Genomic DNA, 18,316 nt, shown 5'->3' on the forward strand with positions numbered 1-18,316 from the left:
GTGCACAGGGTGAAAGTGAAGTTTATTTAAATCCAGGTTTGTTTTTAATGGAGGTTTCTTTGAGCTCATAAATGATCATGAGCATAGTCTGGTTGTTAGAAGGTGTCATTGTCTCTCAGGACTGACTGAGAGGATCTGATTGGAGGCAACAAACTTAACTTTGCTTGTCCAAAAATAATCCATGTTAAGATATTTTTTTTAATCATTTTTTTAGCCAATTGAGGTTGGTTATGTGATCATTTTTACACTCTGGTGTGTGAATGCTTTGTCGTCGCTTCATACCTGTTCAGCTCCACTGTCGTTTAAATTCGTAATAGTTTCATTTTTTTTTTTTCATAATTAAACAATAACGTTAGAAATAAAATAAAAACACACACAGGTCCTCCTCACTGAAGATCCCTTGTTTTAAGAGGGAGAGAGAGAAAAAAGAAGCTTTTTTGTGTGGACATTGTCAATAGGTCAGGGGACAATACTTTCTTTTCATTTTGACTTTTGAAATTGGAACCGCGTTTTGTGACCTCGTTCAGTTCTGTTGCATTTCTCCATGTGCTTAAATAAATAACAATAACCAGCTGAAGGATATGATATTAAAACTGATCTAATCTGTAGGACTGTAGAATGATAATTAGTGCATTATTAACACTGATTCGTTTTTTAAAATATTTCATAAATTAGATAAAATACAGGTGTTCTTTTGAGGATTAAAAAATATGCCTGCATATACAGAGCTGACTTTGACAATATTATAAAATTAGAAGCTGTAGGGTTGGAGCCTATACCAGAACCTCTACATGACCCATGTTTTCCTCCTTTCTTCTTTGCAGTCATAAACCGCCTGAAAGCAGGCCTGCACCGCAGAGGAGAAATTATCCTTCTCTTCTTATAGAAAAGGAAAAAAAAACTTAAAAACCGAGGACTACATATTTTTAAAATAGCATATAGCTTAATGAGATAAACAGTTTTCCCCAAAAAAAAAAAAAAAAAAAAAAAAAAAAAAAAAAAAAAAAAAAAAAAAAAAAAAAGCATGCAGTTAATGCGCATAGAACCTGTGCAACGTCAACTTTCTGTTGTGAGAAACAAAGTTGCTGTTCTTTCCACCCACCCACCATCCCCTAAAATAAAAACTAAAAACTCATCCGACTTGAAGGATCAGCCCAGCATCCCTGATGTCAGATGGACTGCAGACAGAACAAGAGATGAAACGACAATTAATTGCTGTTAGTTGTCTGTCAGTGAGAGGGAAGCATACAGGCCGAGGTGGGTGCACACCCTGACACGGCTGTTATTGCCCTGTGATTGATGGGCACCGGGGCATTTGGCATAATTAATTTTATTTACTGTGTCCTCTCTCTCTCTCTCTCCTGTTGTGGCCCCCCCACACACACCACAACCCAATCCCCCTCCTGTCCTCTGTGGTGGCATTTCCACGACGCGATGACACACTTTTAATTGCACTTTAATAGAAGATCCAGCGGGAATGAAAAAGCTCTTCATCACGTTTTTATGACCTTGTCACATTTCTGGTGTCAGACAGGAAAGCAGGTATTGTGCGGAGGCTCGGAGGCCCTGCTGTAAAGTGTTTGCAGGATTAGAATAAATAATAATAAAAAAAAGTTTATTTATTTCCCCTAAATGAATTACAAATTAAGTTGTAGCCTTCATAAAAATATGCACATTCATGTTTTTGTGTTCACACAGCCTTGTGCTGCAGTTTAGTTTTAAATCTAAAAATTTTAATCTGAGTTTTAAGATGATTCATTTGTTAATTTTAGCAAAGGTGGAAGCTGGATTTATTTTATTTGCACATCAGCACACCTTTATCATTTTGATTATGTGACAATAATTGCATGCTGACAGCAACCCTCAATGCTTCTCAGGTAATTATTTTCTTTAAGCTTAAATTGCTAAAATTATTTACCAAAAATATGGAGAAAATTCTAACAATTCAGCCGGTTTTGACTTTGACTTTCTTCTTTAAAACCTCGTAGCTGCAGGTTTTAAAAGCTGCTTCATCTTTCAGCCTCAGCAGCTGAGAAGCCTCAGTTACTGTAAAAGAATGATGTCTGGAGTTTCCACCAAATTTAGTCATTTGTGCATTTAGATTTAAATTGCCTAACTGACATCCCTTTTGTTTAAAAAACACAACCGAGCTCACTGCTACAGGATGGGATCTTTTTGTAAATTTCTACTTCTATTTAAACACTGCAGCATTAACCGTCTAAACTGACTGTAAAGTTATCATTTCTCTGATGTGCTTTGCTCATTGATCACAACAGTGAGAGGCTTTTCATGGAAATATAATGGGAGACAATAAAACCAAAAAGTGTTTGAGAGGCAGAAGTAGTTATTTGGGTAAAAAAAAAAAAAAAAAAAAAAAGTACGTTTGCAGGAAGCCAGAGGTGTCAGAGACAGATTGACTCTCTCTTTCTCTGTCGGCTATTGTGCGTCCGTGTCTGTTTGCCTCAGCATTGCCACCTTTTTTCATCTGACTTGCTTCAACACTTTCCCCTCTGTTCTTTTTCCCCCAACTCCTCTCGACAGCTGTGTCTTTTCCATGTCCTGTTTTGTTTCATTGTTTATAAGAGTCGCTCATGTGCTGCTGATTTTTATCACTTTCACACTCTGTTCTTCACCAGACAATTGTTTCTGTTATGCTTACTGACACATTACTTAAATGATGATTTTCAGCTCGGCCCTGTGTGTGTGTGTGTGTGTGTGTGTGTGTGTGTGTGTGTGACTGTGTGTGACTCCAGCACATGTATGAGACCGTCTAGAGACGGGCAATAATGGCTGTGAATCTCATACGCTTTAAAACCCCTTCAAGCAGGATTAAAAGCCAGCAACATGATTGTGTTAGTCCATAAACTCACTCAGAGAGTCCTTACCTCCGGCGTGAGCGCGTGTGAATGTATGTGTGGAACAGTGTATATATCTGAGTGCGTGTGTACCAGAGTGCTTTTTTCTCAATTCACCTGTCCTGCTTGAGTGAAAATGGACAGTATTTGAAGTTTTAAATGTCCTGTGCGTCGGTAGCGTTGATGGCTCGCCTGTCCGTCTCTCCATCTCTGGCGCTCTCCTCATTAAAGCTCTCCTGCTATCCCAAGCCCACAAGTCTGAGTGGGCTTTTGGCTCCAAAGTGATGTTGAAGAGCACCCGTATACAACTCTGCTATACATGTCGGATTTGACCCGTGATAGATACTCACAGGTTTACTTCTATTGCAGCACTTAGTGCATTACCTGCTTAAAAAAGCTGAAATGGTTAAATTTTCAATATCCTTTAGATGGGGTTTGAGAAAGGCAAATTTTTTTATTTTTTTGCTGTGCAGGGAGTGAAAGCCTGTTTTTTTAAATGGACTAATTTGAAATGTGTCCTGAAGCCTTCGTTACTGCACGGTGTGCGCATTTGAGGTTAACATGTTTTTGGGCTGTTAAATGTTAAACTGGTGTAAGATTAGATTTTCTGCACCTTTTTTAAACAACTGTGTAATTATGTGTTAAAATGAATCATATTTAAATCTATTATATCTCTGAAATATATGGAATAAAACTTTAAAAAAAGATTTAAAATGAAAATATCTCTGTCTAGATATTTTATCTCTGAGAACTGTGTTGATGGCAATTGTGGCTTGTTACCTCTTTAAAAATATGTTAATGAAATATAATTGACAAATGAATGGAATCAATGAAAGTGTTATTCTTCATGGGCAAGTGGGGGAGTGCTCTGGTTGTGTATTGAAGTGATTGACTGCACAGTGAAAGTGCCGCCACATTGCTTTAGACTGAGGCCTGATTATACATGTGGTTCTAATTGAACCTGTTATTTAGGAGATGTTGAGGGCTGAATACTTGTGTGTGTGTGTGTGTGTGTGTGTGTGTGTGTGTGTGTGTGTGTGTGTGTGTGTGTGTGTGTGTGTGTGTGTGTGTGTGTGTGTGTCAGTGTGTGTGTCTGTCTGTCTGTGTGTGCATATAATAAATCCCACACATTTTTCAAAGATGAGATGTGTTTTCATGACGGGTCAGAAGGCGGTGTCCCGCAGGAAAGTTGCAGGGGCAGCAGAGAAGGAGAGCGGGACGATGCCTTTAGGCAGTCTGTAGGAAATGGACCACCTGTGAGAGAAAAAGCCGGTGTTGTCTTTTCTTGCCTTTTTCTTCCTGTTGTGTCGTTTAAAAAGAGCTGTCATTGCGTATGCGGTGACAGCAGCTCTGCTTGCAGTCCCGATTTCATTCGGGAAAAAAATAAAAAATGAACACACATTTCTTCCTCTGATTGATAAGGCAATCATTTTGTTGCCTGACACAATGGTTTAGCCCGTGGTCATTAACATGTCCATGCGTTTCAGATGAGTTTTTATGTAAGTGTGTGTGTGTGTGTGTGTGTGTGTGTGTGTGTGTGTGTGTGTGTGTGTGTGTGTGTGTGTGTGTGTGTGTGTGTGGGGGTGGCTCGGAGGCAGGCCCGGCTCGGAGATGTTTCTCCAGCTCAGCAGAGCACCGGCCCATTAACAGCTGATGGATGTGGGAAGGAGTGACCCAACAGCTTAGAGCGGAAGAGACCGTTTCCTATGGGCACCGGGGGGAAGGGAAGCGAAGAGGGACGGAGAAAGAGATAGAACATACGAGTGAGGGGCTGGTAGAAGTGAGGGAAACGACTGGCGAGTGTTTTTTTTTATTTTTATTTTTTTTTAGGCGTAGGTCGTTATAGCAGAGGAAGCATTAGATCAGCCTCTCCAGAGTGTGCTTGGCACCTGAGGCCAGAGCTGGAGCTGAAGGAGAGGGCTGATCATGAAGCCTTCCAGTTTGTGTTTCACAGATAGATAAGAAAAAGAGTCACACAGGATCATGAGGTCAGCGGCACAGCCAGGTAGAGCAGAAAGAGAAATAGCGGAGCATCTTTGTGTGTAGAAAGTGAGAGAGAGCCTGTTGTGTTTGAGCAGAGCATGTCCGTGAAAGAAATCTCTCATCGGTCGTTGTGTCCCCTGCTAACTCCGCATTGCTTCTGACAGCTGTATTTGTGTTATGGATTTTCCTTCACTCCGTCCCGTCTCCCTTTCCTTTTCCCCCTGCCTCCCTCCCTCCCTCTCTCTCTCCCTCTCAGTAGTCGGCTCTCCATCGCCTCCACCCTATGACCTTTTTGTAAGCACTTCATCAGAGAGCCGTTGGTGTTTTCAAAAGCCCTGCGACAAAGTGACAGGGCAGCCGTCAATCGAGCTCGGGGGAGAACCGAGGGAGCAGATCAGTGGAAAGCTTCGCTCAGAACAACAATGTGACTAAACTTTCTGCGGCGCTGCTTTAATGTGTATTGAAAGGATGGCTGTGAAGGCTAGGTGACAGCTGTGAAGCGCAAGACTCCGAATGTTATGAACACACACACACACACACACACAACACACAGAGACGTGCGCACACACATTTTCATAAACCAACTGTGGAGAAATTTTACACGAGTGGTCGAATCAGCTCTGGTAAAATGTTGAGATTCACAGAAGAAGAAGAAGAAGAAGAAGAAGAAGAAGAAGAAGAAGAAGAAGAGGAGCGCACAGGGATTCATATCCAGCTCCATAAACTCAACTATATCCTGAGTTAATAACAACTCATGGCCTATTTATCTTTCTATGCTCATTTCATTTTTGGTAGATTCCTGATGTGTCTTTGTGACTGCAGCTATCAGATCCACCATTAATCTGATTTATTTAAACATTGCTTAGTTTTTTGATTTGCATCAGAGTGTTTGAATTGCTCCAACCAGGATCACTTCACATTAACATATGATGATAGGAAATTAGCAATGCCGTATTTCCCCCTGTCCCCGTTCCTTGCCATCCTGGACCGGGGAGGTAATAACCATTTAAATGCATCTCATTATGTTTTTTCTAATCCGTAAAGTATCGGGATGTTGGCTAACGCAGGCGAAAGTGAGGCTGGAGCGTCGGCTCGCACACACTGCTCTTTTATGGTATTAGTATTTATGGTATTAGTTCCGGGGGACATGGGACGCCTACTTAAGCTATTAGCATGTGAGGCGCCGTGGGATGATCCATCCCCTGACAGGACGAGCTGTTAACCAGTGTTAAACCAAATCACAATAGGCGGCCTGGGTTGACGGGTTGACAGAGCTCGCTCTCGCCGCTCGCTTGGGCCGCCCTTCCTTCCTTCCTCCTCCACTACGCCTAAACCCACAGAGAGAATTAAGTTTTTCCCCAAAAACTTCTGGAAGAAATATTCAGAGATAATTTTTTTGAGAGTAAATGCGATGAATATGATTTGGCCCGTAGAAAAGGAGCGACATGCTCTCTTTGTCTCCGTCTTGTCGACTTCTATCCTCCCTCTCTCTTTCTTCTTCCTCGTCCTCCTGCTGTGGCTCTCAAGGTGAAGAGACTGTACAGGCTTGGCCCAGTGTGCCGCGGACTCTATGGCTTCTAAAGTGCCCTTTTCAGAGACGGGAGGGGGGGGGGAGGAGGAGGAGGAGGAGGAGGGGGAGGCAGGAGGGGAGGATGGTGCCTGCTAGAGCCGCTATCGGGAGTCTTGGAGATCGTTCACAGACGTGCGGGATGCTGTTCTGCATGTGTGTACACTTCTTCTGTGTGTGTGTGTGTGTGTGTGTGTGTGTGTGTGTGTGTGTGTGTGTGTGTGTGTGTGTGTGTGTGTGTGTGTGTGTGTGTGTGTGTGTGTAACGACAATTAACTGTCAATCAAGCGATGACCCTCCACCTTTTCTCCTCCTCGGTGAGAATTCCTCCGGTTTTAGGTTTTGTTTTTCAGACGGCTGTCGGAGGACTATAAAAGCAAACAGGTCGTCGCTCTGTGTGTGTGTGTGTGTGTGTGTGTGTGTGTGTGTGTGTGTGTGTGTGTGTGTGTGTGTGTGTGTGTGTGTGTGTGTGTGTGTGTGTGTGTGTGTGTGTGTGTGTTTTGATTTTTGACATTTCATTGTTGAGGAGAAAACGGGCCTCTGCGTCTTTATTTTTACAGATTGTTTCATCTGACTCGTTCCCAGACAGAGCGTTAGAGAGCTGTGTCGTTAAGCAGTCGGTGCTGCTTCATCAGCGGCCGTTTTTTTTTGCTCACTCTGCGGCCGCTCGCTGGGCATTGAAACTCTGTTGGTGCGTATGCGCATACACATGCACGCCTGTGTGTGGTGGGCATTGTCGACCGAGAGACATCTGCCACTAGATTATACCCAGCTGTTATCTGAATAATTGTGTAATCCCACCCCCACTCCCTCCCTCTTTACTCCCCCTTCCTTCCCTCACCCCCTCCTCCTCCTCCTCCTCCTCCTCCTGCTTTGCTCCTTTCTTGCTCCCGCATCCCTTCTTTCTCAAACGGATGAGACGGAAAGTGATGAGTCTCTTCTCTGGGTGGCACTTTGGGGCTTTTTTTTTTTTTTTTCAGGAGTGATTATGAGGGTGTGAGCTTGCATGTGTGTGTGTCTCTGCGGCCCCGGTCACCGGTCCTTGTCTGACATTTGTAGAAGGATTTTTAGTCCCAAACATGTCTCTCTCCCCCCCCTTTCCCGTGGCTCTTGGGGAAATAAAAGTAGCCTAATCCTACCAGATCAAGATTGCTGTCCACCACAGCTTTACCAGCCTGTGAATTAGAGCCAGCTCTCATGTTCCTTTGGAGAGAGAAGGCAGAAGGCAGAGTGTGTGTGTGTGTGTGTGTGTGTGTGTGTGTGTGTGTGTGTGTGTGTGTGTGTGTGTGTGTGTGTGTGTGTGTGTGTGTGTTTGTGGTGTGGGCTGTTGGCCTTTTGAAGCACCGTTAGCTGTTTATCGGCAGAATGCTGGTCAGAGGGTTGAGGAAAGGAAGGAAGTCCTGAAAAACAAGAATAAAAGAGCAGTTAAAATGTTGAAAAAGTGGTGAGGTATATTCTTTGAGTATTAAGATTCTCAGCTCACCGTTAAAGCAAAGGTAATTTTCAAATTATTCTAACAGGCTGCATATGATACCATTTAAATATATTTACTTATCAGATTTCATGTTAATTAAAGTAAAGTTTTCCAGTTGTTTTTAACGTGCGCCATAGTTTTTTCATTTTCAACTTCAATACGTCAATTCATCAAAGTTTTATAATAATAAAAATTGCCTTTTATTTTTTCTTTCAACAATTAATTAATACAATTCTTTTCCTGGATTAAAAGAGGAAAAAACATCATTCAAATATAATGCTGTCACACTCACTGTTCCACTGTATCTACAAAGGCACAACACAATGTTTTAAACACAGAAATGATTTCTTCCTTCAACAGACAGTTTTGGTAAACTTGTGACGAGACATACAAGAAGACAATTTGTGTCTGTTTTAATTTACTTTATTAGGGTTATTTTATGCATCGAGAAAGATGTGTGTCACTCATAAGGCTGCACACATACACACACACACACAGCGTGCGTGCCTGCAGTTGCCAGGGCTGCCTTCATTTCTGGTCCGTGGTTGGTCGGAAAGTGTTCTTTTCCCTGTCGGAGCTCCAATAGTCACTCGCTGTGAAGGACTCAACACTCGCTGTCTCCCTTTCCTCCTCTTCGCCTCTTATTCTGTTGCACTTTCTCCTGTCCATCTCCTCTTCTCCCCCTCTTCTCCTCTCCTCCTCTCCCTGTCATGGCTGTTGTCTCTAATTATCATGGCTCTGTGTTCCCTCGGCTTCTTCATTACATCCAAGCTGTCATCACAGTTTATCTCCAACATTTTCTACCTCTCCTCAGGCCCCATTTCAATAGGAATCATTTATTCTATGACTGAAATGACAAGACTCAATGCAAGGCCAACCAGTGGCTCTCTCAACAATCCCTGAGAAGTTGTATTTTATTGTGAGTGAGTGTTAAAAGTACAAAAAAATGATTCTTTAAATAAATATTTTTTTAAAGATTCAAAAATATTTTTTTGCCAAAAAATCTTCTTTAAATCCATTCGTTAAGTAAAGGATTTTGCAAGCAAATGTCATGTTATAAAGGCCGGGAACAATTACTGTAGTGAATTCACTTTCACATTACTAATAGTTTTCTGTGTTTTACTCTTTCAAATAATTATATTCAGTGTGAGAATGTTTTTGTTAACTCCATTTTGTGATGGTAGGGAAATTTGAATGCAGTGTTTTTGTCAGCACACCTACTTGTCCCTGGACCGAAGGATAACACTTCACAGTGCGAAAACAAACCAGCTCTAGAAAACAAATGACGAGGAACAAAAAAAACCAAATTTCTACTATTTCGAGTTTTCAACTTTCTTTTGAAGAACAATGAGCAATTGATGGAGAAAGCACAGGAATATTTTATTCAAGGAGTGAGGGCATTTATTACGCGGTTAAAAGGCAGCCATTGGGTTGTTGGATCAGCAGACACCACAACGCCCATTTGCCCAGTGAAGGTCAGCGTTGCCGTATGCAACCTGTAGCCCTAATCGGCAACTTCTGCTGCTGCGAGCTTCCATTGTCTAAAGGTCAGTCAGGAACAGGGCCTCGGACTCGGAAAGTAGTCAGCATAAACGACGGAGGGGACCGAGGGAGGAACGACGGACTAAAGTACAAAAAAAAAAGAAAAGAGGACAGGAGGGAGGGTGGCATGCTTCGTGGTGTCAGGCGGGCGTACGGCTTCTAGGGGGCTTTGTGAAAAGTTTGCCTGCAAAAACTTTGCTGAAGGCTGGGTTTGGTTTGAGCAGCTTCCCCAAGGGGTTCGCACAGAGTGGGTGGAGGGGGAGGAGGGGGGGGGGGGGGGGGGTGAAGGGAAGTTGGGAAGCAAAAGAAAAGGAGCAGAGCACAAGAGCAGGCATGCCGTCACAGTTGTCCGTTGTTACGGCGCGCAGGCCCTTAGTCGCTGATCTAAGAAACACAACTCCCGGCTCACGCCCCCTCCTTATCCCCCCCTTTCCCCCTCACCCTTTTCCTCCCCTCCGCTCTTTCCCTCCATCCTCCCTTCTTGCCGCTCTACCTCCCTGTCTATCTCTCTCTTAGCTTTCGACAGCTCCGCGCTGTGGTTTTTAGCGCTGGTTATTAACATAGGGTCTGCATTAGAGGAACAGTGGCCGGGCCTATTTGCCTGTAATGAGGATACGGGCCCTGTGCTGTGTAGTAACTCGTTTGGCCTCTAGTGCCGGGGTCAAGTTCATCCCAAGGAAGTGTAATTCTCTCCCCTCCTCAGCCCAAACACATGACGGCACCCTTGGGGGCAGGACGCGGGGGAGGAGGAGGAGGAGCACACCGAGGTGGCCCTCTTCATCCCAAATTTGAATCTCTCATCCCCTTCTCTGCTCTCTCTCCCTTCTCTCCCCTGTCCCCTCTCTTCCCACAGGGTTAATTGAAGGGGAAATTGATAGTTCTGTGCGGTAATTGTGGCTTTGAGAATTCTCCGTCTCCCACGGAGAAAGATGAGGGCAGCTGTACCAACGACAGGATGGCGTGTTGTAAGAGAAAAAGGGAGAGAGAGAGAGAGAGAGAGAGAAAACGGGGAGAGAGGCAGATGGAGGAGCAAATAGAAACACCCCCACACCCCCTCCCTGCACCCCCGGGGGTGGGGGTTTGATTGGTTGATGAGGGAGCGTGTTGATTCGCTGATGACGTGCAGAGATTTCTGCGTAACTCTACCAGCCGGGCTCTAATAATCATTCAATTCATTATCCAATCAGAGCGACTCGCCATACCGCTCTGTATCCGCGCTGATTCTCCTTTTAATTCTCCTTTTGAACCCCCCTCCCTCCCTCTCTGTTCCTCCCATACCTCCCAGAGGAGTCGGGGATGGACAGATGAGTGGAGCGCGCTGTATCTGTTCGGTTCTGCTCCGCCGCTCGCTGGAGTAGAGAGAGACAAACTTATATTCTACTGATGCCAGAGCTGAATGGACTCTCTGCCTCCCTCTCTGCTTCAAGAGGGGCTTTTCTTTCCCAGGGGCAGAGCTTTATAATTAGTCTTCTTCCAGAAATAGAAAACTAGTTTTCTGAGGTGAAGTCACCCTCTGATGTGTAGTTTTTTAAAAGCTGCAAATTTGAATTGATACAGCACGAAGTAAAATATATTATATGTATATATCTTCCCCCACTACCGCCTGTCACGTCCCCTCGATGGAAAAAAAGTACCACCAAAATGACATGAATAGTTTTTTGGTCAGATAGACATTTTGTTCCTGTAGTAACAGCAGGACTTGTTTTAGCTCCTGGCTTAGTTGTTTAGTCTGAGCTCAGACCACCCCAAGGCTGTCACCCAGGCAACGTGTGAGCCTGTGTTGTCTTTTATATTTGATTTTCTTCATTGTGTACTAAAACTTGTCAGTGTATTCATTTCTCCCTCTGACTTTATCTCTGCCATTGGTTCGGTGTTTTCTTTTCTGCCCTGTTTCCCCCCCCCACCCTCTCACCGCTCTCCCTTTTCTCTCCCCCTTCCCTCTCCTTTCTCTGTCCGTTAATGAGAATGTGTTAACGAGAAAGAAAGATCTATTGGGTATAGCACAATTTATCAGAAAGGCAGAGGTTTGGAAGAAAAAAAAAAGGCGGCGGGCCCTTCAAAGAAGTCCTATTCTTGTGGTTGTGAATGTTTGATGAGACAGTGAAAAGTTCCCCCTCTAACGTCATGGTGTCTGAACAGAAGAGAACAGAACCGTTCTAATCATGCCGCGCAGAAAAAAAATGACTTCCAACCCGATTTAATTAACTGATAAGAAACGGCTTCAAATTAATTTTTCAAGGATGTAAGATTTTGATTAAGAAACTCCTAAAAGAAATAGACGAATAATCAATTTTTTAATCAACTTACTCAAATGGTAACTGGTTAATATGATAATTCTAGCAATTAGGGCAAATATTGTCGAGCAGCAGTTTCTATGCATCCTGTTAAAAGAATTATAATATCTTTACATCTAATTATCATGGTTATTTAATTTTTTTGTATGGCTACCTCTCAATTTTACCATTCGTTTTTTCATCTGCCATTATAGGGATAATGAAATGAGAAGTTGGAAAGTGTAATAAGATGAAACTTTCATAAGGGGCCAACCTGAATGGGGCTTTTCACGCACTGTGATTGGATAGATATTTAGGCAAGGGAAATGGGAGTCGTTCCGAATGACATTATTTCTGCTGGTTTTACATGCAAAGCTGAGATGGATCTTTAGATGTATGATTCTTTTATTTCGTCAGCAGATTAAAGTAGCTAATAGCTCCTGGCTTCTCTGTGTGCCTCCTCTCTTATTCATGAGCAGGTAGGCCCGGCCATGAATGTGCTCACCGTTTCTAATCCACAAAGTTTGAAATCATCTATGCAGTTAGAAGAGAGAGAAAAAAATAGATTCAGCTTTGATTGGAGGAACGATTGGGCTGTTCATCTGCTAGTGGCCATAAAATGCGGATATATGTGTGTGTGTGTGTGTGTTGCCCTAATTGGACAGGTATTGTAGCGGAGGTGAAGAAGGGCCAGTTGAAGAGAGGGGGGTTAGCGGGGGGTACGGGGCTTTAGGAGAGTGGCGGAGAGACAGAGTTCCTTACTTCAAAGAAAGCCTTACAGCCTGGACAAACCCTAACCCCGCTCACATGCCACTGCAACGCACACACACGACTCCGCGCTCACATATAGTGGCTCTTCTGCCTCTCATGAGATGAATATCCATCCCCTCTCACACTCCGTTCTCTCAGAGCCTCCGCCGTATCCCTCGCTCCCCGCACGCCGAACATCAGTGGAGTCGTGCGTTCAGAGGGAAATATTGACAAAGCGCTTGGAGAGATGGAATGGTTCCTTTTAATTATATGCTGCTCTTATGATGCACGGTGTTTCTGTCTGGCTGCTTCCACACACCAGCACGCACACACACACACACACACACACACACACACACACACACACACACACACACACACACACACACACACACACACACACACACATACACACATAAAATGCACATGCACACTGATCAGCTGAATAGGTATTCCTGGCACAAACCCACTGCATTGAGCGTACATATTCAATTAGCAAAACGCATTAGCAAAACTTGGCATTTGTTGTTGTTTTTTTTTCCTTCCTCCTTGCTCTGAATTAATGGTTTTGATATGCTAATTAGCGGGTAATTTAATTTCAAAAGGCCTCAATTAACAGCAGCGTTGTGGACACGAGGAAGTTAAGCAGCGTAATCTAATTTGCATTAGTAACGAGCAGGGAGTAATTAGTCTCTAATTAGCCACTTCAGACAGCACTTGTGTTTACTTTCCTAATGAAGTGGAGGGCTTTTTTTTTTTTTTTACAGGGAAGCCTGTGTGTGTGTGTGTGTGTGTGTGTGTGTGTGTGTGTGTGTGTGTGTGTGTGTGTGTGTGTGTGTGTGTGTGTGTGTCTGGGGTTTGGGGAGTGGTGTTGCTGGCACCAGAGGGAGAATGGCATATGGCTTACAGTTTGGCTCCAGTTACACACATGGGCACCCCCAACACACACCAACACACAAACACTCACTGACACAAACAAACACAAATGAACACACATCCAGGTCAGACCCTGCTGTCTTATGTGATTTGGTGCGCACCCACAGTAGTTTTCAATCCATTGAAACATCTCCATGAGCTCACTTACACACACCACAAGGGACAGATGGTGTGTGTTTGAGGGGTTTTATCTCCAGTGTTTCCCCTGGTGTTATTTTTGTGTGTTGCAATAGCTTGCAATATTTTCATATTTCCTTTTTTTTGTATATTCAGGCGCTTGCTTTCCAGATTACATTTATTTTTTGCGTTTTGGAGAGTAGGAACTGTTGCGCATGTGTGTGTGTGTGAGCGATGACGTTACAAACCGTGGTTGCTGGAAGGCCTAATGCAGGGTTTATTTCTGGGATACGGTTGCCTGTGTTGACAACGTAGCAAAACAGAAAAGGAAAGACAGACAGACAGACAGACAGACAGACAGATAGATCAACAGATAGATGGATATACAGACAGCAAACTGTTCTTTTCCTTTCATTGCTATCATTCACATGTTCTGGAAATATATCCTAACTGACACTCAAAGAAACTAGAGGCCAAATTGAATCAGCTTTTTTCTGGGATGACCGTTCCAACAGTTGGAACTTTTCCATTTGCAGCCGTGTCAAAAACAAGTTGAAAACAACAGGCTTCCTCCTGGGCTTTTTTTGAAGGGCGATGGGGTGGAAGGGTTGCAGGGGGAGCAGCGTAGCGGGGCTTAAGGGGAGGGGTGGGAGGGGGGTGGGGGGGACAAGCAGCTGCCCTATTAGCCCAAATCTGTTGTTCAGAGGAGGTGGGAGGAGGGTGGAGCAACACCACTGAATTTCCACAAAGGAAAGCACACACTGTTTTCTTCATTTTGTGTGCAAAGAAGGCTCGGTGCTCAAATTATGCCACACATTTAAGTACGTTTAACCCCCAACACATCTTCTGGTGTAGATCTTGTCTTATTTTTTACCCATAATCCAGTGCAAAGGACAGATGAGACCATGGGGACCCTATTAACTGACAGCCACTCGGATGGGAAGGCATTTTTCTAAAGACTTTTCCCCAACCTTCCCTGGGAATAATAAGAGAGGTCAGAAAGTTGGGTGACTTCCTGCTGCAGAGAGCGGGGTCAGAGCGCCGGTTGGCAGAAGCAGTCAGCATTCAGCGGACATGACTTGGAACACACACACACACACACACACACACACACACACACACACACACACACACACACACACACACACACACACACACACACGCATGCACTGAATGGACGGCAACCAATAGTGCAGAACTTGTGTGATTTACACACACCGAGAGCAGAAGCTGGAACGAATTCAATAAATATAATGAATGAAGGCGCTACAGTGATTATGAGCCTGTTTCCAACACTGACCTCTACCCAGATGCACACACACACACAGATTTATAGGCACAAACAGCCACACGCATGCACGTACACACACAAACACTCACACGTACACAGCCATAAATAGGCAACTGATTTACAAATGAGCTGACCTGTGTGTTGGCCTTGCTCTCAGATAGGCTCACACCCCCGCCAGGATGCATAAATCACAATGGACATGCATATGCATGAGCATCTGAGGAGGTGGGATAAGTGTGTGTGTATGTGTGTGTGTGTGTATGTGTGTGTGAGCACCAGCCAGCGGCAGCGTTTGTATCGATCATTGAGGCTTAGTTAAGTGCCTTTTATTTCATTGAGTTAAAGTTAAGGACCGTGGACGGGCCTTTCTCCCCAGTGTGTGTTGCTTTTGAATGGAGAGAAAGCAAGAAAGAAAGAAAAAGGAGGAGAATGGACTCTTAACTGTTCTTTTTTTCCTCTTTTTAGTGGCATCCAGGGATAGCACATCACATTAATGGAACCTAGATGACATTTCACGTCTCTTCTCTCTCTGGAAGAAGTGGTTTTGGTGTTGGACCTTTGCCTGATGTGTGTGTGTATGATGTGAGCTGCTTTAACCTCCTCTTGTTTTATGGACTTATACATGGCTCTGGATCTCACTGCTGCTAGATTAATTTACACACCACTCAAACATCCTTGCCAAATCTCCCTCTGTCTCTCTCTCTATCCCCCTTCCTCCCTCTCTCCCTTCTCTCTGAAGACAGAGCAGAAATTGCCTGGTGAGGTAAATAAATTACTTCCATCGATTGCTGTAGTTGAAGAGTGACTTTATCACAGTTTGACTTGTCCAGATACAGATCAGCGTGTGACAGCATGTGTTTTTTTTTTTTTACGTGCCACTGTGTCTGTGTGTGTGACTTGGTTTATATGCATTAGTGTGTGTGTGTGTGTGTGTGTGTGTGTGTGTGTGTGTGTGTGTGTGTGTGTGTGTGTGTGTGTGTGTGTGTGTGTGTGTGTGTATGGGCTGTGTGTGTGTGTGTGTGTGTGCGTGTATGGGCTGCGAAAATCTGTGTAAAATCTACCTGATGGGTATCTCTGTATATTAAAAGCTATTGCTGGAGCTACTCTACATTGTCCATAACATGTGTGTGTGTGTGTGTGTGTGTGTGTGTGTGTGTGTGTGTGTGTGTGTGTGTGTGTGTGTGTGTGTGTGTGTGTGTGTGTGTTGTGTGTGTGTGTGTGTGTGTGTGTGTGTGTGTGTGAGAGGCCGCCAAGTGCATATTGAAAAGCAGATTAACTAGGCTGGTATTAATATCTTAAAATCTTACAGACCACCTTGTGGCCAGGTGGGTTGTTGAGTTTATCTCTCTGGTTGTTATCCATCTGCACTGGTTGCTGATAGGAGCTGCAGTTAGATGACTTATTGATATCTACCTCTGATTCTATATATTTCATCTACATCGCTGTGTGCACGCAACAATTTGTGTAAAAATTTACGGCACACCTTAACCTCCATGCCCCAGATGTCACTTCATGGAAAGAGGTTAAAAGTTCACCAAAAGTGTCCAAGTGCAGAGGCTGTGTGTGTAGCTGTGTGTGTGTGTGTGTGTGTGTAGCAGTTGACACATGCTGTTTTAATAGACGCTGTGCTGACGTTACTTCAGGGGCCAAGAAGCCACTGTTAAAAAGAAAGGATTTGGAAAAAAAGAGCGAGAAAAGGCCTCATCTGTTTGCATGAAACAGTGGAAGAACTGACCAGTGAAGGAGCAAATGAGCGGCAGACGGATAAAAGATATCTGCTTTTCTGGCTTTCATCCCTCCCTTCAGATTTCCCGCCCTCATTCTCCTCATTTTTATCGGCCTAGATTGTTCAGTATGCTCCTTTTTTTAATTTTTATTTCTCTTGCTTTATCCCACTTATTTTACTCCCCCCCCTCATTGAGCTAAATGAATGGCATTTGCTTTTGTCTATCACTAAATTCATCAACTAATTAGCTCTATTTTAGTTCCGTACAATAAGTCTACTTACTTTTTCTCTTTTAAAATATGAAGACATTCCAAACGAAAAGTATCACAAAATCATTCAAATATAATGAGGAACAAAAAACACTAAGCCCACAAGAAGGCAAAGGTCTTTTTTTGTTTTGTTTTTAATTTACACTTAAACACCAGTCCTTGTGCTTTATTCTGACCTGCCTGCCTGTCATCTACACTATCAGGTTATTTTGCTGCATCAGATGCTCCTGATTTGAGAATTAATTAGGCAGCGTGGTGGCGTCAGGGTTGGGATTTTGGGTTTGTTCGCTAGCTATTTTAGTAGCTAATTACTGAGGGGGAGAGTGTTAATTGGAATTCTCTTAGATAATGTGAACTCCTCTTCCCCTTTTCTCCCCCGCCTCCACTAGAGTTTAATAGAAAACCGCAGCACTTAATAGACCTTTCCCTCACAGTCCCTTTCCTTTTTTTTTTTAATTTCAGATGTTTCTGAACGTATTTCAGCTGATGCATTTGGGGACAGGAGATGTAAGTGGTTATGTTAGTGTTCTGCATGTATCGAGTAAATACTCGTGTGGTGTGAGCTGTACTCAGAGGAAGTGACATGTAGTAATCCTCTCAGACTTCATCAGGATATCGACTCCTTTTCTCTCCCTGACTAGCGTCCTTTTACCTCTCACAGTGCACAAAATGACAGAGACGCGGAGCTCAGCCACATATCACACAGGGAGAAAGGACAAGAGGGTACATTTGAAATGGAGCAAAAAGAAAATAGTGCTGTATTTCACAGAAAGATCCTCACTAATGCATGATTAATGTTGCATTGCATTTGTAGTCTTTGAAAAATAAGTAATGAAAAACATAAATTTGATAAAACTTATCTTAAGGGCTTGCTTAATCTTTTTTTTATTCATGTATTTTATGCTTAACTTGTGTTGCACTGATAATGAACAAAACCGGCCTAACCTGCATTTTGACTTCACTCTTTCCCCATAGCCTTGGGGCGCTGAAATGCTAATGCAGAGGTTCGCAAGTAGGGGGATAAAAACACAAAAGTGATTTTAATTTTAAAGAATGTTTGAAATCAAACAATAGTTGCATTTGGATGTTGTTATAATTGGAGCGAATGGCTGCCTAGATAAACAGACTTCGTTTGCTGGCGTAGGAGCACACACTTGGGGGTCTTTCTATATCTGTGCTCTGTTTAAAAATTAAAACCAGCAGAAAGCAGAGAGGGAGCTAAATTAATATACAGTGAGAGAAGACTAATCAGAGATCTGTGGTTTCATTGTAATTCCTCCGTCGTCTTAAACTGTGACAAAAACATTATTTAACATCTTTACCTCTGCTTCAGCCACTCATAACGGCTTGGCGCACACACACACAGAAGACCTTACAGTATTTTAATATCACTGCTTGTATATTCTAATCCTGACACCACTTGAAATATAATTCCTTCCTCTATTTTAAATCACGGATGTGAAATTGCATTAAGGCAAGAGTGTGTGGGCATGAAAGCAGGGATGTTAAATGGACATATGAATGCAGGGGTGAA

General features: G+C 43.3%; 1 protein-coding gene across 1 annotated transcript in view; it reads left to right on the plus strand.

The window, feature by feature from the left end:
- LOC129105911 (forkhead box protein P4-like) overlaps window positions 1-18,316 on the plus strand; it is a 66,097-nt gene that overhangs the window by 437 nt on the left and 47,344 nt on the right. The gene's annotated exons all lie outside the window — the stretch shown is intronic.

The sequence above is a fragment of the Anoplopoma fimbria genome, chromosome 17, assembly GCF_027596085.1.
Source record: "Anoplopoma fimbria isolate UVic2021 breed Golden Eagle Sablefish chromosome 17, Afim_UVic_2022, whole genome shotgun sequence".
Lineage (NCBI taxonomy): Eukaryota > Metazoa > Chordata > Actinopteri > Perciformes > Anoplopomatidae > Anoplopoma > Anoplopoma fimbria.